Raw genomic sequence first — 21,397 nt, forward strand, 5'->3', positions numbered from 1 at the left:
GGGGCGTCATTCGGCCTTGCTGCGGGCCGACTCACTAAATCCCCCTGAAGGTGGTAGAGATCTTCCATTACTCGGCAAACAAAAATCATCATAGTAGCGAAGAACATAGATCTCGTCATATCCTCACAGCTACTGCACTTCATTGCGATATAGTTGGCGACCCTTTTGACTCGCTCTCTTATGACGCCCTTCTCTTGCAACAAACACCCAATTTGTTCGGTTCTGGCTTCCAAAGTTCGTTCGGCTACCTGGTTATGCTCTTGGAGTTGTTGCAAGTCCCTTTCTAGCCGTGCCATTAAGGCGTAACAATGTTCTCTTTCAGCCTTAAAATTTTTGGCTTGTTTAGCCATTTCACCCTCGAGGTTGCCAATTGCCTTTTCCCAACCTGTGACCCCTCTTTCATATCTTTCTTTCATTTGTTGAACATAAGCTGCACGCCCTTCGGCGCTTTTAGCCAACCTTGCCCGTGCTTTTGCTAGTTCAGACTCAGCTTTCTGCAGGTCATCTTCATAGTCACATACCTTTTGAGTAAGGTTATAGATGAGCCTTTCATCTTTCCTACTTCGGCCTGGGTTCTCGGCTTCAACTTTCAACTGTCGAACCTGAGCTCTGAGGGCTTCATTTTCTTGCACCAATCTTCTCCTTTCACCTTCGGCCTCTTGTGCCTGCAAATCATTATTGAAGGTGACATTTCTCAATTCTTCTCGTAGACCATGGATGATGGCCTTATATTCCTTTTCCTTCTCCCCCCAAGCTAAACTCTCTTGAATTTTATCATCAAAGGCTTGAACATGAGGCCTTTTGGCGGGCCTCTCGGGCTCTGGCTCGTTGTTTACATAAGACATTTTCTCAAACCAAGCAGCATAATTTGGATCTACTTCCCCCTTGGCGATGTCTGGTACCTGGGTGCCATTTTTTAGATACCGACAGCTGTTCCAATCCTGCTGAACTACAGCCTCAGGCAATGCAGCTTCTGGATGCAACTCTATGACCTAGGTGCTTAGATCTTCATCTTCAGGCACAACCTGATACCTTTCCAATTGCCTCAAGACCATCTACGGTGCATATGGTTGAATACTCCTTACACCCATTAACCTCAGGTAGCCTTTGGTAGCAGTCATATAGATGGCTTCTGTCCTCGGGAGCCATCCTATAGTCCACTCGACTTGACCTGCGTTAAGAACTTTCAAGTGAGAGACCCATGCTTCAAACCCTTCTGGTGCGTTGTAATATTTTACCCTCTCCTCATAACTAGTGATGAAGTTATTCGGGCTCGAACCATAACTCATGAATCTGGGATGATGGCGAAGGTGTTCGATCAACCACATTTGCAGAAGGATGTTGCAACCTTCAAAAAATTGAGCCCCTGCTTTGCATAAAGTCAATGCTCGATAAATGTCTACCAGCACCAACGGGGCAAGTGTATGATCTTCCTTAGTAGTGAGGATTTGTGCAATTCTAGCCATACGAATATCCACAGTCTCTTTCTCATTTGGAAAAACCATGATCCCCAAGAATGCCACAATAAATGTGAACCGGCGATGAATTTGCCCAAGGCCCTTGTCTTGTTTGTTTCTCATACCCTTTTCATGCGTTTCAAAACCAGCAGAATACCCGAACCTGAAGTATAAGAAATGGAAAGCACAACACACGTTGTTCACACGTTCCTTATTTGTCTGTTTACTAATATTCAGGAGGTCAAAGAACATGTACACCGATGGAGCCCTTGGAAATATAAGTTGTTGCTTCCTCAAATTCCGTCTGAATTCAATGTACCCGGCTATCTCCTCCAAAGTAGGGGTGATCTCAAAATCCGAGAAACGAAAGACATTGTGGACAGGATCCCAAAAGTTTACCAAAGGGTTGATCAAATATTTCCGTGGTTTGATCTCAAAGATGTCAATAAGAACACCCAAGTGCTTTTTCACCCATTTCCAACCATCTTCGTCTAGATCATTCCACCACATATGCAAGTGTAGCCGACCCTGTTCCCTGACCTCTTCTGGCGGTTCTTGGATGGTATTCATTTGTTCCTATGGAAAATTAAGGTTAGGGTTGACTCAAGTTGACCCTTTTGTAAACAATTTTTTGAAGAAGAAAAGAAGAAAAAAAAGAAAATAAAAGAAGAAAAGAATCATAATCTCTTCCCCTATATGGCAACTTTAGCCAAATGGCTGTTTTTGCAAATGCGGCCCCTTTCCAATTTCACGCGAATTTTGAGGTCGGAGGGGGGGGATTATTTTATGACCCTTCACAAACTTGTCCATTATTTTACGAAAATAGCCTTTCGACAACTAAAAAATACTCTGAGACTACCTCGGCAAGAACGGATTAAGACATAGCCGAAGCTGGATTGGCATATTTTGACCAAAAATCAAGATTGCATTCCCTCGACCACCGACTCTCTTTTATTGTTTTTCTTTTCTTTTTTTTCAAAAATAAGGCTGAACCTTATGTAGGTTGCCTACGTATCCCACATCCGGTGAGAATCAGACCTGCATAGTTCGGTCAATTTTGACACATTTGAAAGAACACCGTGTTTGACTCCTTCGGAATAACTCCTTTTTTGAAAAATTTTGGGCAAAGTTTCAGTACGCTTTTCAAATATCGGGATGTTTAGAACCGGGTTTTATTTCCTTCCCTATATCACTCTTGGTTTTCCCTCTCTTTTTTGCTTTATTTTCCCTGGTCGGTCAGCATGCAAGCCAAAATAAATGTTCACATAGCACGTGGAATGCATCAGGATGGTCTGTTCTTTCGGGCATACCTGTCCTAGACGGACCCAACCCCTGTGTTGAGTCCCCTAAGTCAAATGCACATGATGCAAACAAACGTTCCTACTAGGGATCCAGCATTGGGCTGTGTTTTTCTAGGTTTAAATCCTGGGGTTTTGGTCTAGACTTGGGGTACCCGAGCGGACAACTGGGGCCAAGGAGGGGGCGACGTACCGGGAGAACTGAAGTCTACCCGGTCTTGTCGCTTGCCCAGCCTAGTTCTATTTGGTATAATTTCTACAGAAAAAGCGATCTACGCGAACGTATGCACCATTTCCAGAAGACTCAGATGGATGGCGTAAGAAGACACTTATATACAATTCAAATAATATTAAAGCGGTAAATAGATAGTATTTAGCATAAAAGATTCACAGAATACAGTAATATTAAAAATAAATATAGCCAAGTAAAAATCATGTTAACAAGCTTGAATTCTTGAACCCTGAACCAGAGATTCTGGGTTCGATCCCCAGTAGAAACACCAGAGCTGTCACACCTCCTTTTTACTACACCGCATAAAGGGTATATATATAAGGGAGTTTTTCCAATTAAAGGACAATCGAAACGGGATTGTTTATTCATTAAAAAAATCAGAGTCGCCACTTGGGAGATTTATGGTGTCCCAAGTCACCGGTTCAAATCCCGAGTCGAGGAAAAGACTGACTCTGTATTACAGTCTGCGAACCAGAAATCCGAGTAAGGAATTCTGTTAACTCGGGAGAAGGTATTAGGCATTCTCGAGTTCCGTGGTTCTAGCACGGTCACTCTGATCATACTTGGCTTATTAAAATTACTGATTTTAGATCCTATGTGCGTTTACCCTTTACCGCCTTTAAATCACTTGATTATTCATAGTTAAAGAATTGAGTTACGCGTACGTATACTCTTTTCCTTTGGCGCGTCAAAAATCATGTCACGCGAACATGTCCATAATTAATAACGCTTTGTATTATTAAGAAAGTTTAGCTGAAGTTACGCGAACGTATACTCCGATTTATTTTTAAAGAAATCGTAACTGTGTCACGCAAACGTGTCCACAATCACGATGGTATTTTAAACGGTCCTAAAGGTTTCTCTACGAACATTTGTTATTTTATATCTATATTAAGAAATTAACACAAGAGCCATTTGTTACTAAGTGTCTAATTATGGTTTGCCTCAGATTAACTACCACAAACAATTGAACTAACACGATTTAAGGCCGAGGTCTGCAACTATTAGGGAGAAGGGAAGGGGCGTTAGATGTTCAGAAGCTGGACCTTCCTCATTAGTTAACGTCAGAAACAATAAAACTTTTAGACGAGGAGGCCCAGGACAAACGAGAACAGCTAGACCACTCCTCATTTCCAAAGGGGCCTCCAAGACCAGGCCCAAAAGTCAGCTGGGCCTATTGGCCCTGGCCAGCACATGACTGACTGGTATGCATATGAACCAAGGTATAACTGAACAAAAATGCCTCACTTGAATTTTAAAAGACAATGCAATAAAAGATTATAATACAACACTCTGATTCTGAAAGATAAAGAAAAAAAAACTAAGCTAAACATGAAACCAATTTAAACTAGATCTAAAGAAAAATAACGAAGCAAACTTAGACCCCTACTATAGGAAAACAAGATATTTCCTAACATCGAGGCTTATCGCACAAATCAGACTCAAAAGCTATGGCATTGAACCATCAATTCGACTTGTATACAAGATTCAAATCCATACTATAGTAGCCTTAAAAACCTTACTTAGTACACATTTAAAGTCTAAAAAAATCGAATTGACTGCACTTAAACAAGTCTAAATCCTGACCTTAAAACGAAGTAATGCAAATGACTACATTTGAAGAATTAGACTAAGATGGACATCAAACTAAACTACCAGGTCATATGATATCCATAAGCTCAGTCTCTGATCACATATTCATAGTTTGAAAGGCAATAAGCGAAATTTTCCAAATAAAAAAGTAGACAAGTAAACTAAAATATGAACACAGCTAACTGTGAATACAACTCAGAGCTCCAGATTTCCAGTTCGATTCCAAATCAAGCTTTACATTAGGTGGAATGTATAAATGTGTACCTGAATAACAGCAAAATAGACCAACAGTTAGCTTGCAACTAAGAGGAAACAGCAGTAATAGACCAATAGCAGCAGAAACAAGCAACAGCCCCTAATTCAAACCACTTTCAAACCCAGATGGATCAGAATATACTTCAGAAACTAAGATAAACTTCAAGAATTGTAGAAGATCTTGATGGAACAATAATTTTTCAGTATTTCTAGTTGTATCTGATTTTTTTTTAAAAAAAAGATCTCCTCATTTAAAATTTCAGCAAATGATCCTTTTATAGAGGGGTGTTAGGGCAACAAATACAAATCTCAGATTTTGCCCCTTGCACCTCTCAATATTTTCATTTTAGCTTAGAGATCCTTAGCCAATTTTTGTTTTTGCTTAACTACCCTTAGTTCAAATATCAGAGTTTCAAAACAGCCCTCCCCCAACTTCCTAGAAGCTTCCTTTTCTGTTACAATGAGATTCCCTCTACTAATTTCCCTACATTACCCTTTAAGACCACTGTTATTTACCCTTTAAACTACTGGCAGACCCAAAACAGATGTGAGTCAAGGTGACCTGGTAAATCTAGACGCCAAGTGAGGCCTGGTTTAAACAGCCCAATACAGTCAAGCCCAAATCAAATGAAAAGGAAACAAGGCGTAGGCATTTTAAAACAATCTTTGTGAACTTGTTATCAATTTATCAAACACAAACCAACAGATTGGGCTTGACTTTTGAGCTAAGCCATGACTAAACTCAGTAATCGGCGTCCGGAAGCAAACAGAAACCCAATGACTCTTATCTCCCTTTTATCGAAAACAAAACTAAAATTGCTTGTAGCTAGAAATTGAGAACCAATAACAGAATCGACAAATCAAGGAAAATAGATGGAAAGGAAACAAAGAAGATGCTAATATCAGAGAAAACTAACATAAGGGAAGAGGATGTAGGAAATAAAGAAGAAACACAGACATAAGTGAGGGGAGAGAAACCGGAAGAAGAAATACCTTACCCTACACCTTTGATAAACTCCGGCCAGTTTGATTTGGATAAAAAACGAGTGTTAGTCGGGTTGTTCTCGTGAGAACAACCGTCTAACACTCATTTCGGCTCGAAACAATCTTGATGCTTGGTGAATAACATCGACCTTGCATGCCGGAACAGAGGTAAGGGAAGAATCAGGGTTCCGATTTTTACGATCTGGAATTAAAGACAATTGGAGAGGATTTGGGGAAAAGTGGATGTAGTTTAGTGTTTAAGGGACTGTGGGGATTATGTGGTCGAGATTTGGTGGCGATTTGGAGCTGTATCGCCGGTAACAATGGGGAATTAGGGTTTTGTCTTGGGGAGACGAAGTACAGGAGTGTTTGGATGAACTGAGTGTCTTCTGAAGTTTCAGACACTCTTATAGGATTGAGATATATGCTATGGACCGTCGGATGAAGCAAGATGAAGGGCCAGGATTTGTTAAGGCAAAACTGAACTTGAAACGACGTCGTTCCACTCCCTTACAATGTCGTTTCGACGGCTTGGGTGATGGACTACTTGGACCGGGTAAGACAAAGGATTTTGGGCCGGGTATTGGGTTATTTTGTTTGGGCTAGGGACAATTAAATGGGTTTTAGCCCAGATTTGGACCTTCTTTAATTTCTTTCTTTTTCCCTTTTTTCAATTTCAAAATTCTTTTCTTTTTCAAAAAATTAAGATAAAACCTAAATTAATTAATAATAATTTTTTAAACTAAATTAACCTACCCAATTAGATTAATCACTCACCATGGTATTTATAATAATTAATTAAATCCTAAATTTAAAGAAAAATTATACAATTCAAAATTAAAAAGTAAAAATGCAAAATGAACTATTTTTTGTGATTTTCATTTTTTATAAACAAACTAATTTACTAATAAATATAAAAATATAAAATTAAATCCTAAATGCAGATGCAACATATTTTTTGTATTTTTTCATGAATTAAATAAAATAAACGTGCACAGACAAATGCAAATAATTAACAAAAAATACCACGAAATCCAACAAAATTGCAAACACTGAAAGAAATTATTTTGTTTTGAATTAGTTGGAGTATTTCATATAGGGCAAAAATCACGTGCTCACAATGGTAAACCAAGTGAACAATTCAAAGTTCGAGAGGATAGAATTCAGAGGTACTTGGACAAATTGCAGGCGACATTGCACCACTTCAAGGAATGGACACTATATCACGTGCCTCGAGAGCAAAATAGTGAGGCCGATGTGCTCGCAAATCTGGGATCATCGGTTGAAAAAGATGACATAGTCCCGGGGACTGTCGTCTAGTTGTCGAGATCCGTGATCGAGGAGGGTCATGCCGAAATAAATTCTACTAGCTTGACATAGGACTGGAGAAATAAGTATATCGATTATTTGAAAAAATGGAAAGCTCCCATTGGATCATAAAGAGTCAAGAGCTCTACGAACCAAGGCTGCTAGGTTCACATTAGATGAAGATGGAATATTGTACAGGAGGACGTTCGATGGACCATTAGCAGTATGTTTAGGGCTGGGGAATACCATATGTTCTGCAAGAAATCCACGAAGGTACTTATGGGAATTACTCCGGTGCCGAGTTTTTGGTCCGCAAAATTATTAGAGCAGGATATTACTGGGATAGCATGGAAAAGGACACTAAGGAGTTTGTTAAAAAATTTGATAAATGTCAAAGGTTCACACCAATGATTCATCAGCCAGTTGAGCAACTACACTTAGTCCTGTCCCCGTGGCTTTCATGAAATGGGGAATGGACATAGTCGGCCCTCTACCAATGGCCCCAGGTAAAGCTAAATTCATTTTGTTTATGACTGACTACTTTTTGAAATGGGTAGAAGCACATGCCTTCGAGAAGGTCATAGAAAAAGAAGTTATTGACTTCATTTGGGACCATATCGTGTGTTGATTTGGGATACCTGTCAAAATCGTATGCGACAACAGCAAGCAATTCATCGGCAGCAAGGTATCGGAGTTCCTCGAAGCACACAAAATAAAGAGGATTCTATCAATGCCATATCATCCGAACGGGAATGGGAAATTCGAGTCAACAAATAAAACCATCATTCAAAACTTAAAGAAGAGGTTAAACGATGCAAAAGGAAAATGGAGAGAAGTTCTACCCGAGGTCCTTTGGGCATATCGAACAACATCGAAGTCCAGCACGAGGGCTACTCCGTTCTCTTTAGTATATGGCTCTGAGGCATTAATCCCGGTCGAGGTTGGAGAACCTAGCGCCAGGATTCGACATGCATCAGAGGAGTCAAATCACGAGGCCATGAATACCAGCCTTGAGCTATCAGATGAAAAATGAGAACCCATACTAGTTCGGATGGCCGCACAAAAGAAAAGAGTCAAGAGATACTATAATAGAAGGACCAACCTTCGACGCTTTGGAATCAGGGACTTAGTTCTATGGAAAGTCACCCTCAATACTCGAGATCCGAATGAAGGGAAACTAGGACCAAATTGGGAGTCATCAGAGTCGTCGGTAAAGGATTTTACAAACTTGGCACGATGGAAGGCAAACAACTGTCGAACAATTGGAATGTATCATTACTCAAATGATACTACTACTAAGGTATGGTTTTCTCCTTTTGTCCATTTGAATTTAAAACTAACTCATTGCAGGTGTTTGATCGAAGACATCGAGGGTACCTTTTCATATGGGCCAAACGGTCATCGGAGTTCCCCGACGGCAAAACATGTATGCATGTATCAATTACTCAAAGAAGTACTCTTTCTATATCAAAACACTTCGTGTCTCAAAAAGGTATACTATTATACGAGCTACATACTTGTAATTCTATGAGAAACGGCTCAAGGGCCAAAACAAAAACACACCTAGAATACTCGGGGACTGCCATCGACAGTCAACGCAATCGAGTCATCTAAACTCGAATTCATAAGACCTCAAATAGGCCTCCCCTCGAAATAAAGGCCAAGGCCATCATACTCAGGGACTAACCTTTCGAACAAGTTCGAAGGGTTATCGGGAAACAAGTCCAAGAGACATACCCAAAAGCTACGGCCATATCAAAAGCTACGGCCACATTAAAGACTACGGTCATATAAAAAAAGCTACGGCCAAAATAATACGGCTCGGAGACATCTGACTTCCTCCATAAAATTAAAGTCCTTCCAATACTTTTAAAAAACCCAGTTAAATCAGGCTACCCTCGGCAAAAGCAAATAAAAAAAGGGCTTCGATAACATCAGCCCTCGAATAATTGAAAGGCTACAATAACATCAGCCTTTGACAAAAGCCTCAAGAAGTATTTAATTATCGTAACACGAATAGATTACGAATGAGGTTTAGTTCAATTGAACCTTCGAAAAACACAACGGGTACAAAAATACATGCTAAGGCATAAGAAAATTTCACTGAGTCTTTTAGCCGAAAAGAGGGAAAAAGTATAGCCATCTTAGAGGCCGAATTGGCCCAATTTAAAGAGCCTAAGGGCTGACCTAAAGGAGCCTAAGGGCCAATATAAAAAGAGCCTAAGGGCCGAAACATGTAGAGTTCGAGACCTTGCTCTCACTCAACTCGGAGTCAAGAGTCCCACCATCCTTGGCTCGCATCAAATTGAATTGAGCATCGCTCGAAGGTTACCAAAAAACCTTAAGAGGTATAGTGTTATTATAAGTTCAAAGATCGCCCACTGATCACTAAAATACCTAAGGGTTTATTCTGAGTCCGGGCCAGTGCTCACTTGATCGTTGAAGTTGTAACACCAAAACTTTTCACAAATAAAGATGAAGCAGAAATCAATACAAATCGAAGATAAAGTGAAAAGAAAGGGAACTTCTTATATTCATGGAAAATATTTACAAATGCTCGCAAAGGGCCTTATACAAAAACAAGAACAAAAGGGACCTAATCTACTTCAGGGCCACATCCCCGGGAACCACATCCCCGGAAACCACATCCTCGTGGGTTGCATCCTCAGGAGTTATATCATCAGGAGCCGTATTTTGGGAACCTCCCCCTCGGGGACTTCGTCCTCATCTTATTCTCTCTCGGAGCCACCAGCGGAACCCTCATCATCGGAGAGCAAAGCGACAACCTATTCCTCCAAAGATCTTGCTTTTTCAATATCAGCTGAGAGGTCAAAGACACGAGTGTGCACCTCCTCGAGAGTTTATTTCCGGGACCGTCACCTGGCATGGTCGAGAGCACATGATAACTTAACTTCATTTGCAATGGAGATCTCTTGTGCCCGAGTGTTAGTATCTTCGACGTCATCTCAGTACGAGTACACAAATGCCTCTGCCTCAAATTTGGCCTTCGCAAGCTCAGCGGCTAATTTAGCTTTGAGCTCCTCAACTTTGCAGCTCCGAGCCAAGCTTTCCTCCTTTGCATTTTGAAGCTGGCGTTCAATTGAAGTTAGTTGTTCCCGAAGCGTATCTTTCTCTGAGGCGAGACTATCCATGTGTTGTTCCACCCTAGGGTCTCGGACACTTTCATCTTGAGCTCTTCTCGAAGCTGCTCCACCAGCTCCGTCTTCTGCTAGGCTTGCAAAGTTGAAGTGTTAGTCACCCAATCGGATAAATGCATAACAAATCCTCAAAGTCCATATTACCTTCTTAATAAGATCGGTCTGTTCTTGACGAGCCTTCGCAAAATTCGACTTAGAGATCGCTGATCTCCCCCTCTTTTTTAACGTAGAGGATCTTAAGGTTGTCCCTCTCTTCCACGAGCTTCTTGAGTTCGGCTTCGCATCAGGCAAGCTCAGCCCAAGATTTGGTAAATTCTTGTCGGTGAAGCGACACAACCTTCTCACAAAGAAAATGAGTTAGGCTTAGAAAGATGAACATTAAATTCGAAGCGTAGTTATGAAGACAAAAACTTACTTGTTTGAGAAGCTTTTCGGCCTCATCAAAAATAAACGAGGCGTCAGGATCGGGACCATATTCGATCCCTGCAAGGTACTCCCGAAAAATATCACTCCCTTCATGGGTCGTTCCCATATCAGGAGTCCTCATGGCCTGGGCATCTCGTAATTGCCCCTCGGAGAACACCGGGCCCTGCGGCAAGTTATCTACATTGATTATCCCAAGTGATCCACTTGGGATATTATCCTCTCTTTGGAGGGCATCATAATTAGGCTCTTCGAGCTTGCCCACCAAATGTTCCCCGGGACGAGACACACTTTTTCCACCTAATGGCTCAGGGACTTTGCTCGAGATCTCCTCCGAAATTTCTTCGATTCGAGATTGAATTGCATCAGCCACCATCGGTTCAGCGGTCTTCGAAGCGTCGGTGCTTCGTCTTTTCCGAACTACCAACAGGAAGCCATCATATTCTCCCTATTTGTCCTCATCCCCAAGGCGTTGGTCCGTTTCTGGCGATAGGGCCACGGTATATACCTTAGGCTTTCGAGCTTTGCTTTTCTTTGGCTTCGGGGAACTCACATGTGACCCCCTTTTTCTTTTCTTCTCCTTCGCAGGCTTTGGGATTTCTTCTTCACCGGGAAGGGGCGACCGCATAGCAATAACGTCTCTAAGGACTGCATAATGATAAAGTGAGTACTTTACTAAGAAACATAAACATGTAAATAAAAGAGCTCACCATGGTTTTTAGCTTCCCATCGACCCTTGCCCAAGTCACACCAACAACGTTCCGCATATGAAGGAGTGAAGGCTAGTTGCTGGATCCAACCTGCAAGGTCCGGGATCGGGCCAGGAAACCAAGGAATAGTTGTACCATCGAAAAGGGATTAGATCGAGTAAAGGATGAGATCGAGAAAGAGCAGGTAAAGCAGAATATTAAGTCATCATCGATAAATCTGTACTTACGTTTCATGTTCCAGTCCTCGGGGAATGGCTTCCTCTCAGTGGGGATCAGATCGGAGGTCCTGATTCGGATAAGCCGGCTCATCCATCCCCGGTCCTTGTCCTCATCGATGCTGGAGAAAAGAAATTTCGAAGATCGGCGTTGTAGCTTTATCAGACCACCTCGATAAAGGAGATGGTTATATAACCTGATCAAATGGTTGAGGGTAAAAGGCATCCCTTCGACCTGGCCCGAGAAATACCTGATCAAATTGACAATGCGCCAGAAAGAAGGATAGATCTGGCCAAGCGTCACCTGATATTGTTGGCAAAAATCGAGAATGACTAGGTCTCTGGGACCCATGGATAGATCTACGGGGCCCAATGTAAAAGGGTAGGTATACTCGCTTAAGTATCCTACCTTGTGGGTGGTGATGTCCTCTTCGGGGGAGGGGACCTCCACATCCTTATTCTCCCAATTGCAATCCTTTTTCACCTACTCAAGTTCATCTTTAGTGATCAAGAAGATATAAGAGCCATGGGCTCATACTAGCCTGATGTCGATGCAGGTTTATCGATTTTAAAATCTAAAGTTATCTCACATGGTTTGGGAGTGCACTCCTCGATACAAGGTGGCACCACTGTTCTACCCCTGGCCAGCCGCGATGATGAAGAAGCTTTCTCTTTCTAGGGAATGGTCTTAGATGTTTTAGGCATTGTTGTTGAGAAATTCAAAAGAGGAGAAAGAGTAGATGCTGTAGTAAGAGCAAATTGAGAAAAGGGTGAACTCAACGAAGTTAAAGGAGCCAAAGAGATTTTAAGAGTGATTTGAGAAGTAAAATTTGCAAAAATTATGAAGTTGGCCTATGTATAGAGGCCACTTAAGCATTTTGGGGAAGACAAATAGCCGACCATCATCCACCTCCAATTGATGGCCTTGGAAAACTTTGCAGACGCGACCTTTTGAGTCACTTCAATTGTTGACGTCACGAGATTGGCATCACGATCGAGGCATCGAAGGGTTGAGAATCAAATCATTTCTTATCATTTTATTCTAAGAAACGAGGGGACTATCTGTGTACGGTTAAAATCATATGCCTTCGATTTTGTAGGCTCAAAAGGTCGCATCAAGGACAAAAGTTCGATATAGACCAAGCTCGTGCTCGAAGGTAGAATAAGAGGCTCGAAGACTTAAGTGCTCGAGGAACATCGGAGCCAAGTACGATCGACTCCGAGACAGTGCCGTTATGAGTTTGTTACAGAAGGACAAGATTCCCACCACAAACCTAAGATCATGGCGTAAATTCCGGAATTGATTTGTACGAATTAGTCAAATAAGTACTAAGCAGTTATACAGTTGTCCCAATAAGATTCCGTACTGTAAATAGAAATGTACCTTATTTAGGGTTACCTTGTTATATAAAGGGGACCCCAATCATTTGTAAACATCATCGATCATTGGAAAAGAATATACTCTCTTACTTTTTCGCTCATTGTTCACCAGAACTGTCCTTTAGCTTTACTATTCTTGCTTTATTGTTCTTGATCAATCTCGAGGTCACTTTGGCTCGAGGTCGATACTACCTAGCAAAACTGGTTTGGTTTACTCATTTCTTTCATTTACACGCTATACTTCTGTATTATTAATTAGTATTGAACTAAAGCACATATCTTTAAAACCACAAATCAAATTTAATTGTTACTCGTATTTTCGAGGTAAACATTAACCCTACTACTAAACATGTGCTATATTTGTGTAGTGTTTGATTTAATGCAGCTTTGCGCACCTACGCAGAGAGCTTTGAGAGAACATGCATGCAAGCGGACAATTGTAGGAGCAAGAGAAAGATAAACCGAAGAACTATGTTCCAGCAATTTAGTTAGTCCAGTTTCAAATGAATTGATCTTGTTGTAGGCACTTTAAATTGTAACCTTCCGCTACTTATTCTTGAAGCACTTTTATAAGGATTGTTTTAGAGAGAGTTTCTTTTCAGATCTACACTACGGAATTAGTTTAGAGAGAATAGATGCGATCATCTAGGTTACAGGTTGTTGAGTGACTTTGGTTAGTCTTTTTGATTATAATAGATTTTTGTAACCTGAAACTGCTCGATTTTAGTAAAGTTTGTGAGAAAAATTTTAGAGTTGGGTCATAATTTTTACTCCCTTTATCTAGGAGATTTTCCACAGAAAATTTCTTTTCTTCTTTATTCTTCGTACTTATTTGTTAAAGGAGTACTTGTGAGAACAAGTTGGAAGAGCCTGCTTTTGGTTATAGCATGACAAGTTTTGGTATAAAATTTTAATAGATCGATACATTATTAAACCCCCTCCCTTCTCTAGTGAATATGTGGTATACTAAACTAACAATTGGTATTCGAGCAGGCTCTCAATCACTAGCCTAACACCTTTGAGAGATTCATAAGATGCGTGCACGAGTTTATATGAATGAGGGACAATCTACCACATGTCCACCCTTGTTCAATGGTCAGTACTATAGTTGGTGGAAAGCGAGGAGCAAAGACTTCCTAACTGTTGAAAACTACTAGTTGTGAACATTATTCTAGATGGAACAGATGCTCCTATCAAACCAGACGCTAAGGGTAATTCGATCCCGAAGAAGGGAAGTGAATTTAGCAATATTGGTCACATGGAGGAAAAAATACTAAGGCTAAGAAGATACTTATTTTGTGGCTTTAGTCTTGATAAATACAATAGGATTTCTGCATGCTTTGATGCAAAGGAGATTTGAAACACACTGCAAATTGCTTATGAGGGGACAATTCAAGTGAAGCAGTCCAGAATTTAGATGCTTTTGAGGAATTATAAATTGTTTACCATGAAAGACTCTAAATCTATCTAGGATATAACTCTAGGTTCACAATCATCATAAATAAATTGAAATCTATTGGGAAGAAGACCTTTATATATGAAGACATGGTCAAAAAGTTCCTTGGGTACTCCCTGCCTCCTAGGAAATCAAAGTCACTGCAATTCAAGAAGCAAAGGTGTTGAGTAAAATCGCACTAGATGTACTGGTTGGAAACTTAAGGATTCACCAAATGAGGAAGTTGGAGTTGAAAAAATGATAGCCTAAGGGTTCGTGCGATTTCATGGGATTTCGTGGTAATTGTTTGTCATCATCAAAAAGAAGAAATTTGTTGGAATTGAGATTTAATGATTAACAAGTATGTAACTTATTGAGTAGGTCTAGTAAGTCTGAGACTCTAGTTCTACTAGTTGGTTTTTGTGTTGCGTCTAGCATGAAATCCTAGTGATGTTAGGATTCACTTTTATGCTAGTTGGGATTATTTTTCAATCATAATGAACTGCCAGCCACATATATTTTTGGAGAATCTTGACAGATCTTACATACTCAATCAAAGGCCATGTGTTATAAAGAAGTAACTTATGGGAAAAATAATATAAAGAAAATCTTTAATTCTTTTATTCTTTAAGGTGTTAGAAGATTTTTTGAGATTTTCCCTTAATTAATCCTACTGCTAACTGTGCTATATATATGTGTAGCATTTTACTTATTGCAATTTTGCGCACCTAGACAGAGAGCTTTGAGAGCACATACAAGGAAGCAGAAAATTGTAGGAGTAAGAGAAAGATAAATTGAAAAATCAAGTTCCAGCAATTGAGTCAGTCTAGTTTCAGTTGTCTTGATTTTGTAGTAGGTATTTTGAGTTGTAACCTTACTCTGATTATTCTAGAAGCATTTTTGTAAAGATTATTTCTGAGAGATTTTCTTTTCAGATCTAGTTAAAGAAATTAGTTAAGAGAAAGTAGTTGCAATCATCTATGTTGCAGAGTGAGGGTTAGTCTCTCAGGGGTCGTTTGGTATGAGGTATAAAAAGATATAAGATTGGTATAAAAATGTAATAACACTTTAATATTTTGTTTGGTTAGCAATAAGTTATTCCGGTGTTAATTTTAATACTGGGATAACTTATACCTTATAGAAGGTGGGGTAATTAGCACCGGTATAACTTATACCTTCTTCTTAGAAATTATGCAATTGTCATTCTTAATACAACATACCAAACAATGAATAAACGACAATCCCATCATAACTAATCCCAGCATAACTTATCCCAATATAACTTATACCGACTTAGCTTATACCGGTATAAACCGTATTCCGACCAAACGACCCCTTAGATTACAAAAGAGTTTTGTATCCTGAAATTGCAAGTTGGTTTTAGAGAAGTTTGTGAGAAAAATCTCACAATTAGGTCGTGGTTTTTACTCCCTTTAGCAAGGAGGTCTTTATGTAAAAATTCACGTCTTCTTTATTTTCCGCACTTATTTGTCACAGAAATTGCAAGAACCAGTTGCAAAACCTTGTTCTGGGTATAATGTGAAAATTTCTGGTATAAAGTTTTAATAGATCAATACACTATTCATCAAGTGATGTACTAAACTAACATCTTCACCTGCTGAAATGGGACGTGGGTTAGGCTATGAGCTAAAAGCTTGCAACGGCAAAATAATTTAAAGTTAGTTTTCTCACATCTTCCAAGAGTTGATCAAGTGCGGATAAAGCCAACGACTGCATGAAATTGATTTTGTGCTCAACTCCAGCCTTTTTGATAACTGGCAGCCCCATCTCCTATGTATCTCGATTCAGGTCTATAGCTATAATCTGCATTTACGCATTCCTTTAGAATTTAGACGTAGTTATTTTAGTCCTATAAACCAATTGTTAACACTTATATATACTTGCATTGCCATCTTCAGGAATTGTAAGCGCTGTAAGGAGCAAAGAGTATCCAGTGAAGACTCCAATTTCAATGGTCTTGTTAGCATTTACCAGTTTCAAGAGCATGGCTATCAGTTGGCCAGCATCTGGTGCAGTTGCCATTAGACTCCTGACGAAACAAAAAACAAGTTGACAACCGTTATTACTTGAGAACAACTAATCCTTCTGCCATTTTTTGTTGGATTAATGACTTCATGTACATCAGTCAGCTAAATCTAATTAATTTGTTGTCTTGCACTCTTGAAACAAAGTAGAAATATGAAGGGAAAAAGGAAAATTACTGTGGATGATTTGCAGTTATAACTCTGATCTCTTTGAGAAGCTCTGCTTCACGTGGGTACACGGTAGTCTCCAGAACATACTTAGCATAGTCACATAATTAACAATGGACGTAAGTTAGCAAAAGGAAAAAATAAAACAAACAGAGAAGAAGAAGGATAAGTACCTCATACAATTCTCTACTCTGCAACAGTCCCTTGGAGGGCGACACCATTTCTTTCACTGTGAATTTACTATCACAGTTCACAGAGAATGGGAATTGTAACACTTTTCTTAACTTTTTGAAAGCTAGCTTTCACAAAAGTAGATAGAAGCCGCAAAAGAAAGAATAAGAATAGTATTCCCTCCGTTCCAATTTATGTGAACATGTTTGATTGCGTACGGAGTTTAAACAAATTAAGATTTTTGAAATTTGTAGTCCTAAACAAGGGCCCAGAGTATTTGTGTGGTTATAAAAGTTTCTCATTAAGGATAAAATTGTAAGTTTAAGCTAAATTATTACCAAATTTAGAAAGGAATAATTTTTTTGGAATGCACCAAAAAAGAAATAGAATATTTAGTGCTAAAGGCTTGTTAATTTGAATGCAGATTAGCAAGAGTCCAAAAAGTCATTTATTATTTTTCTGATTCTTGCTTTCGATATCTCCTAAGTTCTCACTTATTTTCAGCTACTTGATTGTTTTATATTATATGACTACATATCCTCAAAGAGACGACAAAGGTTGTTTCAGCTTTTTTTGTTTCTTTTAATTTATACTTACACGTGGTAGGAGTGATGTAATAGTAATCTCCTTTTTTTAAAATGTCTGGAATTCTTCATTCTACAGGTGGTATAACGATATTTACATCCGCTGGCAGCAAACATTCCATAACAAAAATGCTGTAATTCCTATAATCGAGCTTAACACTTCAATTCCACTCAAATTCTTCTCTTTTCACGCTTAAGCTTTCACTTCCTCACCCAAACACTCATATTTTCTTGCGTATATTTCATGCTCAAGCTTCCAATTCTCATACAAATTCTTTTGGGAAAACTACCCTATGTACCTACATAATCAAAAATATTACACATATATATCTATTTTAAAAGTTTTTACATAAAATACCTATTCTATTACAACTAATTACCCGCCCAACCTAATACACAATTAGCTTTACTTTTTCACACATTTATTATTTTTAATCACACTATTAGTTATCCCTAGAGAATGCCCCATAGATATGTATTCGGACTTGCAGTTAGAGGCTCATAAGTGGGTTCAGTTGTTAGAGATATCAATGTTTACAACAGAATTCAAGTTTTAGACAATTATTATCTTTAAGACCTATTCATGACTCTCTTGAGTATGATGTTCAACTCTGCTGGCACACATAAAGCGCATATTGCTAACGTGCACCATACGTCGCCAGAAACGGTCGGGGGCTCCTCCAGCTCTCCCAAATCCGACACCATTTGAGACAATGGATGGAAATTATCAATTATTCAATCCCAATTATGCACTTCCTAAAAGGTGGCTAACTGGACATAAGAGGTGCAGTGGCGTAGACAGAATTTTTGCTAAGGGGTTCGAAAAAGGAAAAAGTTAAAAAAGGTTGTAGCTAGTTGGAATTAAATCAATGACCTTACAATGGTTTTGAACCCCTTGACCACTAAGCTTTGCTTTTGGGTTGTATCAAGGGGATTCAAAACATAATATACACAAGTAAAAAACAGATTTTGTCTTATATATACAGTGTAATTTTTCGGCCCTGTAGAGGTAAAGAGCTCATTGAAGCCATTACTAGAAAAAACAGAGATCAAAACTAACCAAGGAGAGATGTTAGAGACAACGGCAAAAATAGTAACTTTCTCTACTTAATCACGAGATTCCAAACCTACCATGACGGAAATTGTTAAGGACAATAGATCGCTATGCCAAGGTATGAAGCCTTACACTATTATATTTGATAGAGAAAAATTTAGGAAGATTGGCAGTTGTTTGGGCAAGCCAATTTGCACTGACGAGCTTAGTGCCAAAGAAGATAGGATATCTTATGTTAGAGTATATTGAGATGAGATTGTATTTATCCTTCTTTGTATTCATTTTGTATGTTAGTTAGGAGATAGTTAGTTAGTTGATTAGTTAATACAGCTGGCAGTAGTTAGTGGTTAAGCTTCCAGCTGTCAATCACGTGTACACATAGTGTTGTACAGTTCTCATTTTCATTTAAGCTTCATTCTTCAAACGAAAGAGCTCTTCTTTTGCTCTCATCTTTCTCCTCTTTTCAAAAGCTTCGAGATTCAGCCATTGGAGCTAAAGCTGAGCTTCACTGAGCTCATTGTAATCGCAGTGTTATCATGGTATCAGAGGGAGGTTAATCCTCCTCACATCGCGAGGTTAATCCTTCTCACATCTTCTCTTTCATTTACTAATTCTCTCTTCCCTTTCTCTTTTCTGTTTTTTACCTAATATGATCAATTTGCCCTAAATTTGATCAATTTTTCTATTTTGGATAACCTACAGCATAGAGATCAAAGATTTTTGGTTCCGATCATTTTTGCCCTATCAAATTCAACTAATTCAGTACTCTAATGGCTGTCACTGATCAACAAGATGCGAATTCTGCTAATACGAGTGTCGCAATACCTCCGAGCACGGGAATTGATCCAAGTGATCCTTTGTGTAAGCACGTGATTTTTGACCCTCCCCGAGAATTTTCACATTTTTAGCGTGAATATGTGAAATTGGGTCTAGTATAGCTATTTTTACTATTTTTACTTTATTTCGTTGCAAAAAGAAAATCACAAAAAATATATATATAATTTTAGTTTATGTATTTCTCATAAATTTGAAAAATACAAAAAAAAAAATTTACTTTATTTTGATACTTTATATAAATTCTAAAATTACAAAAAACATATATATAATTCTATTAATGTTTTGAAGTCGTTTTAATACAAAAAATATTATTTCATATTTTTGTCTTTATTAAAAAAAACGAAAATTACAAAAAAATAGTTTTATTAATATTTTATAGTTATTTTAACTTTGAAAAAATACAAAAATATTACTTAATATTTTATCTTAATATTTACGAAAATTACAAAAAATAGTTTTATTAATATTTTGTAGCTATTTTAAATCCTTAAAAATATTTTTAAAAAAAAGATATAGTTTTGTTAAATACTAGTCTTATTTTTGGTAGTTATTTTGCTTACATAGGATTAGTTAAGCAACGTTTTTCTATTTCTCGGGTCCGGGCAAAAGAATAATATTCGGGTTCAAACTACCCGGTTTTAGGCCTAATTTCGGACCTAACCCATAATAAACCGTGTCCAGGACACATGGGGAACCCCACCACGCGTGGGGGACATAAGTCTCGAACCCCACCACACGTGGGGCTCATTTTTCTTGACAAGCTCATGCTAAATACACGGACAAACACAAAGAAAAGGAGGACTTTTGAAAATTTGGTTTTGAAAAATACTGTGCATCTTCTTCTTTCTCTTTGAAAGAAGAAGCAAAGAACCCTACTGCAGGACCTTGACCCCGTCACCTCCACTCCAAAAACCACCTTCTCAAACACCACCTTCAACGACAACAACCCAGCCAAACGACCACCCGTCCCCTCCAAAACTCCAACGCCATAACCATCGTTCCACCACCATCAACACCCCAAAACCACCATTAACGACCCCTACTGTCGCAGCGAGGACGACCACCAACAAACCATCACCCTCCTCCTCCCAAACTCCATTCCCCACTTCCCCCTCGCCGGAACTACCATCAGCGACCACCCCGTCTCCTCCCAAGCTCCATCGCTCACCCCCACTGTCCGAACGCCACCCCACGTTAAAAGGAGCAGGTGACAGAAACCAGTCCACAAAAACCTCCGATCACCCTAAACCATCGTCAAACAACCATCACCTCGTCGTCACTACCCAGCAGTCGAACCCCCTCCTCCTCACGTCTAGCAAAACCACCAGCCCCATCGCCTTCTTCCTCACCACAAAACCCTAGCAAAAACCTAGGAGCCCTCCCCGTCAACCACTGCCCGCAACCCCACCGTCCAAACGCCATAACCAACAACCCCAAAACCACAGTCGCACCACCCTATCACCGGCCAGCGAGCTCTTGCGTCGTCATTGTCCAAACCAACGCCGGAAACCATCACGCCCCAGTCCCGTCATCCAGCCTTGTCGACCAAGCAGTCCACCAACAGCTGACCCCTCGTCATCGCACCCCCCCGTCGTCACTGCCCAAGGTGACCATCCAGTCGCACCCCCACGTCCAAATGGCTGCCTGCAACGCCTAGCCATGAATGACCTTTCCCCTCGCCATGACTGACCAAGAAAACACACATACGCACAAGCTGAAACCTAACGAAAACGTTCAACAAAACAGCCCAGAAGTTCTGTCCGGGATGAGTTCCGTCGAGGTCGACTTTGGTTCGTCGAGGCCCGGTACGCCGAGGTTGTTGCTGTCCATTTTGGCGAGGTCGAGATGTTGAAACTCGACGTTGTTGTTAAATGTGAGTATTCATGTTATTTTTGTCTCGGTGTGTTCTTTGCTTCCATGTCTTGTTTCGATGAATTTGAGTTAGTAGTAGTACATTTGCCGTATTGTGAAGTTTATCTCGTCATGTTAGTTTATCGTCGTTTGTTAATGTTATGTTCTGTTGTTAGTTTTATATTTTTGTTTATCACTAATTGTTAGACGTTTGCCATTTATTGTTAGATTAGTAGCTT

At 39.5% G+C, this 21,397-nt stretch overlaps 1 pseudogene; it reads right to left on the bottom strand.

Moving 5' to 3' along the window:
* The window catches only part of LOC107805184 (putative caffeoyl-CoA O-methyltransferase At4g26220), a 37,809-nt pseudogene extending 20,866 nt beyond the window's left edge, over positions 1 to 16,943 (bottom strand).
* Positions 16,944 to 21,397: the final 4,454 nt, after the last annotated feature.

The sequence above is a fragment of the Nicotiana tabacum genome, chromosome 11 (genome assembly GCF_000715075.1).
Source record: "Nicotiana tabacum cultivar K326 chromosome 11, ASM71507v2, whole genome shotgun sequence".
Taxonomy (NCBI): Eukaryota; Viridiplantae; Streptophyta; class Magnoliopsida; order Solanales; family Solanaceae; genus Nicotiana; species Nicotiana tabacum.